The sequence below is a fragment of the Dendrobates tinctorius genome, unplaced genomic scaffold (genome assembly GCF_039654945.1).
Source record: "Dendrobates tinctorius isolate UK_male_01 unplaced genomic scaffold, ASM3965494v1 ptg000077l, whole genome shotgun sequence".
NCBI classification, from domain to species: Eukaryota; Metazoa; Chordata; class Amphibia; order Anura; family Dendrobatidae; genus Dendrobates; species Dendrobates tinctorius.
Genome location: NW_027361745.1, coordinates 5,485,460 through 5,498,985, shown reverse-complemented (window position 1 = coordinate 5,498,985; position 13,526 = coordinate 5,485,460).

Here is a 13,526-nt window from a genome sequence, read left to right as displayed (position 1 = left end):
TCTTCTCTCGCAAAGCCATCCCAGCCCTCCACCATCATGTGAAAGACCGCATTATCCATGCACTCAAACAGTCAGTGAGTGGAAAGGTGCACCTCACAACTGATGCATGGTCCAGTCGGCATGGCCAGGGCCGTTACGTGTCCATCACTGCGCACTGGGTTAATGTGGTGGATGCAGGGTCTACAGGGGACAGCAGTGTTGGGACAGTGCTGCCTAGCCCACGGTTTAGGAAACAGTTGGCTGTAGGCGTTCGACCCTCTTCCTCCTCCTCCTCCTCCAGAAGCGAAAGCTTGTCCACAGAGCTCAGTCGTACGAGCACTCCATCTGCAGCTGCCACTGTTGCACACGAGGTGTCCCCCTATCGAGCAGCTAGTGGAAAGCGTCAGCAGGCTGTGTTGCAGATGATGTGTTTGGGAGACATACACACCGCCGAGGTGCTGGCCGAATACTTTCAGCTACAAACTGAGTCATGGCTGGGCAGTGTACATCTTGAGGCAGGCAAGGTAGTTAGTGATAACGGTCGCAATTTTGTGGCAGCCATAGCCTTTCAAAACTCAGCCACATACCTTGCTTGGCTCACACCTTGAACCTGGTGGTGCAGTGCTTCCTCAATAATTATCCGGAGTTAACGGCCCTGCTCCAGAAGGTGCGAAGACTGTGCGCGCACATCCGCCGGTCGCCTGTACACTCCGTTCGTATGCAGAAGCTGCAGCGATTGCGCCACCTTCCCAACCACCACCTCATTATCGACATTGCAACAAGGTGGAACTCCACCCTGCACATGGTGGAGCGGCTATGCAAGCAGAGGCAGGCCATAATGCATTTGTGGGAGGATACACGGCCAGGCACTTTGAGAGCAGACATGGAGTTGACAGGTGTGCAGTGGTGGAAGCTGAAAGACCTCTGTAAAGTCCTTCAGTGTTTTGAGGAATGCACACGGCTGGTAAGCGCAGACGACGCCATCCTAAGCATGAGCATCCCACTTATGCGTCTGCTCATGCAAACTTTGACGCACCTTAAGGAGCAGGCGTCTGCAGCCAATGTTGACGAGGAGGAAGAGGTGGATGGAATCCTTGATGACATTCAGCCATTGTCTGCTCAGGGACCTCTCCTGGACGAGGTGGAGGAAGAAGAGGAGAAGGAGGATAATGATGGGGATGATTACTTAGGGGAGAAGGATGCATCTCGTGGGGCAAGTGAAAATGTTGGTGTGGCAAGGTGTGGTACAGGGTTTGTACGTGACTGGAGGGATGTGGATTTGCAAGAAAGTGCTCCTCCACCCAGCACTCGCAGTGCATCATTGACCCACATGTCAGATTATGCCTTGCAGATCCTAAAAAGGGACCCCCGCATTGCCAAAATGATGAACGATGACGACTACTGGTTGGCCAGCATCCTGGATCCACGCTATAAAGGCAAATTACAAAACATCATGCCACAGGAGAACCTAATATTGGCTACTAAACAAGCAACTCTGGTTAACCAGTTGGTTGAGGCATTCCCAGAACACAGCAGCGGTGATGGTTCTCACACGAGCCGTACGGGCCGGGGGCAGCTTGGCAGAGGTGTTCGTGGTGCACACAGTAGAAGTGGCATTGGAGACATGGGTTTCATGTCAATGTTGTGGACTGATTTTTGACGGACCGCTCACAGAACTGGTAATACTGCATCGATGGAAAGTGACAGGAAACAGCAGTTGTCAACTATGGTTAACAACTACTATTCCTCCCATATCGATGTTCTCCCGCACAGGTCATTCCCCTTTGACTATTGGGCCGCTAAACTGGACACCTGGCCTGAATTGGCACAATATGCCTTACAGGAGCTCGCTTGCCCAGCTGCAAGTGTGCTATCGAAAAGAGTCTTCAGTGCAGCTGGATCAATCCTGACAGAAAAAAGGAACCGTCTGTCAACCCAAAATGTGGATGATCTAACCTTCATTAAAATGAACCATGCATTTGTTTCCAAGGATTTTGTCCCACCTTCCCTTGATGACACATAGGTTGCCAGAAAAATGACTTGCTTTGGTCCTCCTCCTATTCCGCGAACTTGACCTATTTCGCCTTTTGCAGCAGCTGAATGTCCTACATCAACATATGCCACTTTGTAAACCGCCCTAACTGGGCTGCCCCCCCATGACCGGGGTCACCATCTAGTGCATGAAACCGTGCGAGTGCCGTTGCCCTGGACAGGTGGGTAGGCTGACTCTTGGGCACGAGCACTTGCACACGGTCCCTCATAGTGCAATCAAGTGTCTCTGACGGTGGTGGTGCACACCCGCCGTCAGACAGACCGCCGTACTATGAGGGGCCCAGTGCCAGTACCGACTCCCACGAATGTGCCCCCCTTGCTTGGGCAGGGCCCCAGCATTTGCAATGTTTACCTCTCCTTGCTCCTCCGCTGTGTAGTCTGGGCTGTCAAATCCTTCACTGGGAGTGCCACTACAAATTGATTGAACTGAAAGATGATGGTTAAGATGTAGCTATGCCCTGTCCTGCTGGCCGGGCTCCAGCTCCAGATGATCAATGGCTTCCATTTCTTATGGACGTCGACTCACAATGACATGCAGTGGTGGTTTATCATCAGCTTTCACAGTTTTCCTACTCACAAACGTGTGACATTCCGGCGCACATTTTAAAATGTGCCCTCTCATGCCAATCAAATAGAATCACCTATGGCCTGTGGCTTCTGTCTTTTGCACTCCAAAGTTACGTGACAGATCATGATAGCCAGTGAGCACCATGTTTACATCGCTCCCTGTGATAAAAATTCGATTGAGATGAGTAACAGTGATTGAATCAACGGAAGTGTGATACAGCAAGACTTTATTCACAAAAAAATGTTTTCACTGTCTCAACACACAAATTAATTGAGGGTCAGCATCACCTATGAGAATTGTGACGGAAATTTTTCCCGTGAATAGTAATTCCTAGATTTCTGCAATCACTAGCCTTTATGTCAGTAATTGTATGCATCTCATTTCCTACTGCGGAGAGGCTGGACTGTATTACTGAGACAGAAATATATATATGAAGATTTAAAAATAACACCAAAAATATATAGTTGTGTACGCCTCAAATGCATTTCCTTTTTTCCACTTTTTAGATTGCTGTGTAATCCATACTGAGAACACGGAGATTTTACATGTTTAAACTATGCTATATATACCTGCTATCCAGTGATAAAGTACCCTTTCTCAACTTTGTACAATCTGGTCAAATCCATACTGGGCCTGAGAACATCGGAGTCTGCCTCCTGATCTATAGACATATATTTTTAATGTGTAAACTAGGCTACATATATACGTGTTATCTGGTGAAACTGTACCCTTTATCAACTTTCTACAATGTTGTTGAATCCATTCTGGGCCTGAGAATGGCTGCTGAGCTGTTAAGCAAGCTACAGCACCTGAGGTTTGGACACATAATTTTTTCAGGAATGACGGTTAGGCCTAACTCCGGAATTGCGGTTGACCTGAACTTAATGGGAAATCATCATTCGCGGGGAATGATCAGAATCCCAGATCCCCATCCCTAACGGAGTTCAGCAGGTTATCTGCACCTGTAAGCGACAAAAGCTGGTCCTTTCAGTGTAGCGTGCATGCAGCCCTGGACATGTACGGGAATGCTAGACCTGTTATTGCTCGATCTCACGTGCCAGAGCCTCGCTTATCCCTCTAGTAAGCTTGACGCGTACCGCGGGGGCATGCCGGAGTCTCGGTTGTTAACAGAATAAAGCTGAGAAATCGCTAGCACAACTACAAACACACATACCACACCACACACAGAATCGACAAAGCTTTCAAAGTGTGCATCTTTTCTTTAGGTGACATGGTTGTGGTTTCCTGGGTGGAGTCCAATTAAGCCACAGGCTCCACTCCTGGTGGTGCCCTTTTGGACATTCCTTTAAGGTTCAGCTTTGCAATCATACTGCCCCCGGAAACCAAAATCTTTGCCTTCATGGACGCTGTTTGGAGGTTCGTGGGAATAACGCCGCCCGATCAGCAGTCGGCATATGGGTCGCCTGTGGGGTATTCGGTACCGGGCCGGTGTCAGTGGGATGTGTCACAGCAGCGGTGACCCGGACGGTGGCCCTGAGCGCCCATGTAAATGGCGTGATATAATGGTAAAGAGTTTATATAGATAGTTTGACGCCATCTGTGGTGTTCGGCAACATAGATGTTAGGCCGACGCTGCATGCAGATCCTCTGGGACTGATGGTGTTGTGCAGCAAAGATGGTGAAGCTCCCCACAGGTGGAGCTAGAGTCCCAGGGTAGTGTAGATGTAGTGATGGGGGAAAGGCACAGGCGGTGTAGGTGCTGGTACCCAGATGTAGCGGTGCTGGAATAACTGTAGGACCCCAGAGCGTGCAGTTCCAAAGCTTTACTCACAGTCTGCAGGTTACACAGATGCCTGCCTCCGTGCTGTGTCCTCCGGGTCAGGACCTCAGCCAACCTCCGGGACCAGAATGGGAAGCTCCCTTCCAACACTCCGCCAACATGTACCTTCCTGAACGTCTCCTTTCTAGTGCTTGTGGGGGAAGCACTCACAGGACCGTGGTTCACTGAAATGCCTCCTGTCTAACAGATGTTCCTCAGACTTTACTTGTATGGCAGACAGCTGTAGCCTTTTCCTTCTGGCTTCCACACGTCGATGCTGGGGCCTCTGAGCCTTAGTTGGGTACAGAGCATTTATAGCTGCTACTTCCCCCGGTTTCTGCTGCAGGAACGTCAGTGTCCCTACAAACTCGGAGACCGGAATCGGGACCATGCGCTCCAGCTAGAAGTGAGCCTTAACTCTGCTCATCCTCCAGCTCCCCTTCTCACGTCCACAGACTTCCCCTTCCCAGTACAGAGTGCCCTAACTTACCTCCTCCCGACCACAGAGAGCAGCTCCTCAGCAGTCAGGTTCAGAGGTCTCCCTGCTAGCCTGGAGTGGGAAATGTGTTGTGTGTTGGTTTCACTGATAGAGAGATCCTTCGTTGTTCCCAAGCTTGACAACACACTCCCTAGGAGGAAGGTAATGCCACAGTGGCGACCGTACTCTTGGGGACGCCACAAGTGCACTGAGGCCCAGCCACTGCTGGATGATGCTGCTGGTACATTGACCCAGACCACTACATTCCCCTCGCACTCTACACTGCCAGAATCTGACCCAGAGGAAACTCAGGTTCCCCTTCCCACATACTATACCACCTTACACGGTGACAAAGAGGAAGGTGCAGATGAAAGTGCAGGTTCCTTGAGCAGGTGGGGGGGGCATACTCATGGGCGATGGCACTGGCTCAGGGCACCACATAGTACGCAAAAGTGTCTCTGCCAGTGGGAGGGCCTAAACAGCCAAGTGCAGTGAGATGGAAGATGGGGACGACAAGGAGTCCAGAGTAGTGCAGGGATTCCCTAGCAAGGAGACTTACGTAATTGTTTTCAATGTTGGGACAGCAATTTTTGGGGAGCACTATACTCTGGTGAATGATATATGGGGCCCACAATACACTGGAGCATTCCAAAGGTGGACATCAGACACTGGAGCAGCATTTACAGGTCCCATTATACAATAGAGCAGTAGAAATGGGGCCCATTATATATGGAGCATTATTTGGGCCCATAAGACAGTGGAGCTTCATCCATTGGGATCAACATATACTATAGCATTATGTGGAGCTCATCATATACGGTTTGAAACAGTATATGGGATCAATGATTCCATATGGAGAAATATATGGGCCTGATTACTCTGTATAGCACACTAAGCGCTGGCCATAATACTGTATGGAGTTATATACTGTCTGTTTTTGGAGGTATTGGAGAATTTAAAATGGATATCAGTCATGAGATGTAAGAAGTGAAGTATTTTTCATTGTACTATACTGCTATTTCTCTGCCGTATCGGAGCATCATGAGTTGTGGTATGTGTTAAAGGGGCGCTCTTTGTCCCTGGGCCCACGAAAACCTGGAGCCAGCCCTACCCCCCACAACTGTAGCCAAATAACCTCCATTTTTCAGTGCGTAACTAGTATTAAGAAGTAAATTAAGGTTGACAAGCTTAAGTAATAAGAATTGATGCTTTTGGCATTCAAATGGGCACTGTAGGTGTGTTTCCTGTCCTCCTCTCACTGCCGACTTTAATTCCCCATTAACTTACATTGGGTTTTGTGTTTCGGTCAGACCCCCGACTTTTCCCTATAGTAGGCCGATTTTGCTCGACCCGACTTTTGGAAAAGTCGGGTTTCATGAAACGAAACTCGACCCTAAAAAACAAAAGTCGCTCAAATCTAGTGTTCAGAAGTGCCGTCTTCGCAGAGAAAAACACTCTAGCTCCTGTGTCAGTGGGGTTCAGTAATGCCAGCTGTTTCCCTGCTGTGTAGACGGCAATGTCTCCTGCTGCCTACACATGCCAACACCATCAGGCCTCAGCCTGATCCATGCCTCATCCTGGGCTCCAACAACGCCAGTTGGTGTTCAGAAGTGCCGTCTCCGCAGAGAAAAACACTCTAGCTCCTGTTGGGGTTCAGTAATGCCAGCTGTTCCCCTGCTGTGTAGATGGCAATGTCTCCTGCTCTATGCACATGCCAACACCATCAGGCCTCAGCCGGCTCCATGCCGCATCCTGGGCTCCAACAACGCCAGTTGGTGTTCAGAAGTGCAGTCTCCGCAGAGAAAAACACACTAGCTCCTGTGTTAGTGGTGTTCAGTAACGTCAGCTGTTCCCCTGCTGTGTGGACGACAAAGTCTCCTACTGCCTCCACATTCAAAAACCATCAGGCCTCAGCCTGCTCCATGCTTGATCCTGGGCTCCAACAACGCCAGTTGGTGTTCAGAAGTGCCGTCTCCGCAGAGAAAAACACACTAGCTCCAGTGTTAGTGGGGTTCAGTAACGTCAGCTGTTCCGCTGCTGTGTGGATGGCAAAGTCTCCTGCTGCCTCCACATGCAAACTACTACAGATTTGTAACTTTGGTCAACTTAGGCCTCTGGCTCCACTGTCTCTATTATTTCCCCTGGAAAACAACCACGCCAGTTACAGCTGTGAAGTGGCGTCTGCACAATCCACACTTGTTCCTGAGTTACTGTGGCTCAGTCCCTTCAGTTGATCCCATGATGTGTGTCCGGCAAGGTCTCCTGCTCTGTCCACATTCACATTACTAGTTGTGTGAATGAGGACTGAGCAGGAGAGCTTGGCAGACACACATCAGGGGATCAACAGACGGGACTGAGCCACAGTTACACAGGAACAAGTGTGGATTGTGCAGACGCCACTTCACAGCTGTAACTGGCGGGGTTGTTGGCCTGGGGAAATACTAGAGACAGTGGAGCCGGAGGCCATAGTGGAGCATGTTGACAATCAATAGTATGTGTGGACGGCAAAGTCTCCAGCTGCCTCCAAACTCCCACTACAACGCTTTTTCTCATTGCTGCAAGTAGGCCTCAGCCTGCTCGGAGCATTGATCCTGGGCTATAACACAGCCAGTTGTAGCCTGGAAGTCCCGTCCACACAGATAGAAACACTCGCTCCTGTGTTAGTGGGGTTCAGTAATGCCAGCTGCTCCCCTGCTGTGTGGACGGCAAAGTCTCCTGCTCCATCCACATTCAAACTTCAACTGATTTTTAACCCTGCTCCACTTAGGCCTCTGGCTCCACTGTCTCTAGTATTTCCCCTGGCCTCCAACCCCACGAGTGACAGCTCTGAAGTGGCGTCAGCACAATCCACACTTGTTCCTGTGTTACTTGGCCTCAGTCACGTCAGTTGATCCCCTGATGTGTGTCCTGCAAGGTCTCCTGCTCTGTCCACATTCCCATTAATATTAGTGTGAATGAGGATAGAGCAGGAGACCTTGCCGGACACACATCGGGGGATCAACTGACAGGACTGAGGCCAAGTAACACAGGAACAAGTGTGGATTGTGCTGACGCCACTTCAGAGCTGTCACTGGCGGGGTTGGAGGCTAGGGGAAATACTAGAGACTGTGGAGCCAGAGGCCTAAGTGGAGCACGGTTACAATCAGTAGTAGTCTACAAACTCTATAAAACATGCTGGAAGTTGGCCTCAGCCAACTCCATTCCTCATCCTGGGCTCCAACAAAGCCAGTTGGTGTTCAGAAGTGCTGTCTTAAAAGAGAAACACACACTAGCTCCTGTGTTAGTGGGGTTCAGCAATGCCAGCTGTTCCCCTGCTGTGCGGATGGCAAAGTCTCCTGCTGCCTCCAACATCACACTACTACTGACTTTTAACCGTGGTCCACTTAGGCCTCTGGCTGTACTGTCTCTACTATTTCCCCTGGCCTCCAACCCCGCCAGTCGCTGCTCTGATGTGCCATCTGCACAATCCACACTTGTTCCTGTGTTACTGGGGCTCAGTCACATCAGTTGATCCCTGTGGTGTGTCCGGCAATGTCTCCTGCTCTGTCCCGATTCCCATTAATAGTTGTGGGAATGTGGACAGAGCAGGACACCTTGCCGGATACACATCAGGGGATCAACTGACGTGACTGAGCTCCAGTAACTCAGGAACAAGTGTGGATTGTGCAGACAACTCTGCAGAGCAGCAACTGCCGTGGTTGGAGGCCAGGGTAAATACTAGAGACAGTAGAGCCAGAGGCCAAAGTGGATCACGGTTACAATCAGTAGTTATGTATAACCAATATAAAACTCACTCCAAGTTGGCCTCAGCCTGCTGCCTGATTGACCCCTGGGCTTCAACATCGCATGTTGCTGCTCAGAAGTGTGTTTGCCATGGGTACTCCCTCCTGCCCAGCCGGTTTCCAGCAACGTCAGCTGTTTTTCGCCAGAGCCTTTGGCCTAGGTGCCTCCTTCATGGTATCCGAGTTCCAGCAACATCTGCTGGTCCTTGGTAGTGCTTTTTAGCACAGGTACCTCCTGCTTAGTAACCGTGCTCCAGCAACGTCAGCTGGTCCCCGGTTGTCCCATTGGCTCTTGTTCCTTTTGCTACCCCTCTGGGTTCCAGCACCATCAGCTGGTTCCCGGCAGTGCCTTTGGCATAGGTGCCTCCTTCATGGTATCCGAGTTCCAGCAACATCTGCTGGTCCTTGGTAGTGCTTTTTAGCACAGGAACCTCCTGCTTAGTAACCGTGCTCCAGCAACGTCAGCTGGTCCCCGGTTGTCCCATTGGCTCTTGTTCCTTTTGCTACCCCTCTGGGTTCCAGCACCGTCAGCTGGTTCCCGGCAGTGCCTTTGGCCTAGGTGCCTCCTTCATGGTATCCGAGTTCCAGCAACATCTGCTGGTCCTTGGTAGTGCTTTTTAGCACAGGTACCTCCTGCTTTGAAACCGTGTTACAGCACCGTCAGCTGATCCACGGTTGTCCCATTGGATCTTGTTCCTTCTGCTGCCCCTCCGTGTTCCAGCACCGTCAGCTGGTCCACGCTAGTGTCATTTGCTCTTGCAGCTTCTGCTACCCATCCGGGTTCCAGCACCGTCAGCTGGTTCTCAGCAGAGCCTTTGGCCTAGGTGCCTCCTTCTCGGTATCCGAGTTCCAGCAATGTCTGCTGGTCCTTGGTAGTGCTTTGGAGCACAGGTACCTCCTGCTTAGTAACCGTGTTCCAGCACCGTGAGCTGGTCCACGGTTGTGCCATTGGCTGTTCCTTCTGCTGCCCCTCCGGGTTCCAGCACCGTCAGCTGGTTCTCGGTAGTTCCATTGACTCTTGTAGCTAATGCTACCCATCCGGGTTCCAGCACCGTCAGCTGGTTCTCGGAAATGTCTTTGGCATGGGCACTCCCTCCTGCCCAGCCTGGTTCCAGCACGCCTGCTGTTTCCGGGTAGTGTCAACATCACTTTGCCACTGATACGTTGTCCTGTCGTGTTGCGGTCGGGTTGGCCGAGTCTATGGTGCCTGCAGTTTCGGTGCTTCCTATGTGGGCTGTGGGTTCTGGTAATAAAGGCTGGTTCCGTAGTGCCAATAGGACAAGCACCCCCTGTAGGACTGTGGGTTCCGGTAACTGCGGCCGGCTCACGGCCTTGCAACTTTGTTTTTTTCCTTGGTACCTTCTGCTACCCATCTGGGTTCCAGCACCGTCAGCTGGTTCTCGGCAGAGCCTTTGGCCTAGGTGCATCCTTCATCGTATCCGAGTTCCATCAACGTTAGCTGGTCCTTGGTAGTGCTTTGTAGCACAGGTACCTCCTGCTTAGAAACCGTGTTACAGCACCGTCAGCTGCTCCACGGTTCTCCCATTGGCTCTTGTTCCTTCTGCTGCCCCACCAGGTTCCAGCACCGTCAGCTGGTCCACGCTAGTGTCATTTGCTCTTGCAGCTTCTGCTACCCATCCGGGTTCCAGCACCGTCAGCTGGTTCTCGGCAGTGCCTTTGGCCTAGGTGCCTCCTTCTTGGTATCCGAGTTCCAGCAACGTCTGCTGGTCCTTGGTAGTGCTTTGGAAAACAGGTACCTCCTGCTTAGTAACCATGTTCCAGCAACGTCAGCTGGTCCACGGTTGTGCCATTGGCTCTTGTTACTTCTGCTGCCTCTCAGGGTTCCAGTACCATCAGCTGGTTCTCGGCAGTTCCTCAGCCTTCTTGTACCTTCTGCTACTTTTCCAAGTTCAAGCTTGTGGAAATGGTTTTTGATTCTCTCTCTGGATCTCCCTGACAATGACCCTGAAGAAGACGACCCTGAAGACCACACAGAAGAATACCTAAAAGATGACCCTGAAGAAGATGACCAAGAGGACAAAGAACAGGAAGACAACCACCAAGATGCAGAACAACAAGAGACAGAAGACCAAGAAGCATAAAAACCAAAAGCAGAACATGAAGCATAAGACTAACAATCAGAGCAAATGATATTATCTAATTTATAAGCAGAAGAAGACTAAGCAGTGTATGGGGGTGAGTCCGTTCCTCCTCGTGGTGCCCCTGGAAAAGGCCTGCTACTGCAGGCCAAACTGAACGCGGACAAATCCTGTTGTAAATCTTTTGTGACAGGCTGAATGGAAGGTGACATCTTCAAACTTTTATAGATAACAACTACAGGAATGCCTGACACAAATAAGAATATGATGAAGAAGAATAGGAAGAAGATGAAGAAGTAGAAGATGAAGAAGTAGAAGATGAAGAAGAATAAAAGAAGAAGAATAATAGAAGAAGAAGAAGATACTTCTGCTGCTGAAGATGATGAAGGAGAAAGTGTGGGAGAAGTAAAAAAGAAGGTGAAGAGCATGGAAGTAGTGAAACATACATATCTGACCAAAAATTAAACACTTTAACATAGTCAATATTTTTGTAACTACGAACGTCTTTAAAAAAAAACAAAAACTGCGATTCCATTTGATTGGGCTAAAGCTCTATGGCTTGTCTCCTACACCTCCCATAATACATTCTACATTATTATTAGTTGTTTTTCTCCATGTAGAATTAACCAACAGGGAAAGAAAGGGTTTTTTTTAATTCCGATATTTCTGTTCCATTGACTTGAATGGGACTTCTGGGATCGGAATCGGCGATACCCGATACTTTTTTAGATCGGCCGATCCATTCCGATCCGATATTTTTCAGTATCGGGTGGTATCACTCAACACTACTCACCTCTTCTTAGTCTCCTTCTCAATAACGCCTTCCATAGCTTTGTTAATTGTCTTTCCTTCAGCAAGCCGGATCTCTAGCTCCTTCCAGTTGAGGAATGCCTGAGCATGTGATGTGCTAACTTCGTGTATTTTAGGATTTAATTTCCACCAGTTCCTGAAGCCCTCAGCAGCAGAAAAACTGGACAGCCCAGTTGAAAAAAGTCTGCAGCAAAAGCAGAACAGGGCCTCTTTCAAAGGAGAATACACCATGCATGTTCTCAAACTTTTCTCTCCGTTCCGCAAAGCACGAAAAAAACAAGTTTTTGTTAGTTTCCTCGTGTCACCTTTTTGTTTTAGTTCCTGTCACGTTACTTCCTTGAATTCACATTCGAGGTGCTGCACAGCAGCATATTCCTGCCGGACAATCATAGCGCGAATTTCATGGTCAATCTTAACAGACCACTTACCAACATCAGTAAAATCAGTTGCTATGTCTGTTTTCAGATGGACTAGTGGTTGCCCTTCCAATGCTTCAACTTCACGCGCATCACCGACTGTCTCCGCAGCATCGACACTGTCAATGGCGCCTTCGGCAGTATCAGTATCAACATTAGCAATATCAACTTCATCTTCTGTCTCAGCATGAATGTCGTCTTTTGTTTCCTCCACTTCGGCTGTAGGTGTAGCTGTCCTTCGGATGAACTTTAATAGCGCACCTTTATTCTTTGTTGCCTCCTCTTCTTTGGCTTTTTTCTTTTTATGGAATGCCGCGCCGCTCTCCTTTACTCTCTTCATTATGATGCCTTCTCTTACAACTCACGCAAAGATTCTTGAAAATACAAGCGTAGGCCAAACTAATTTGGCAGGATGCGCATCAACGTTGCCGCAGGGCCGGCTGTGTTTCAACATTCTTTAATGGCCAACATGTAAAAAAAAAAACACAAAGAGAAGGGGCGCAATGAATGTATAGGGCCAAATGGTCACTCACGTATTGGGGTTGTGCTGTGCACCTCTGCTTCTCCCCAGCATTGTGAGTGTGCGGTGGTGTAATTAGAGCACTAGGAGAGAGCACACCTGGTCACAGAGATTAAGGTCTGTCACCAGATTTGCAGAACTAACTTCTGTTCAACATGATATTAATGACATTGACATCTGAATTTAATACTGCCCCCTATGTACAAGAATATAACTACTATAATACTGCCCCTATGTACAAGAATATAACTACTATAATACTGCCCCCTATATACAAGAATATAACTACGATAATACTGCCCCCTATGTATAAGAATATAACTACTATACTACTGCCCCTATGTACAAGAATATATCTACTATAATACTGCCTCCTATGTATAAGAATATAACTGCTATAATACTGCCCCCTATGTATAAGAATATAACTACTATAATACTGCTCCTATGTACAAGAATATAACTACTATAATACTGCCCCCTATATACAAGAATATAACTACGATAATACTGCCCCCTATGTATAAGAATATAACTGCTATAATACTGCTCCTATGTACAAGAATATAACTACTATAATACTGCTCCCTATGTACAATAATATAACTACTATAATACTGCTCCTATGTACAAGAATATAACTACTATAATACTGCTCCTATGTACAAGAATATAACTACTATAATACTGCTCCTATGTACAAGAATATAACTACTATAATACTGCCCCCTATGTACAAGAATATAACTACTATAATACTGCCCCCTATGTACAGGAATATAACTGCTATAATACTGCCCCCTATGTATAAGAATATAACTGCTATAATACTGCTCCTATGTACAAGAATATAACTACTATAATACTGCTCCCTATGTACAATAATATAACTACTATAATACTGCTCCTATGTACAAGAATATAACTACTATAATACTGCTCCTATGTACAAGAATATAACTACTATAATACTGCCCCCTATGTACAAGAATATAACTACTATAATACTGCTCCTATGTACAAGAATATAACTACTATAATA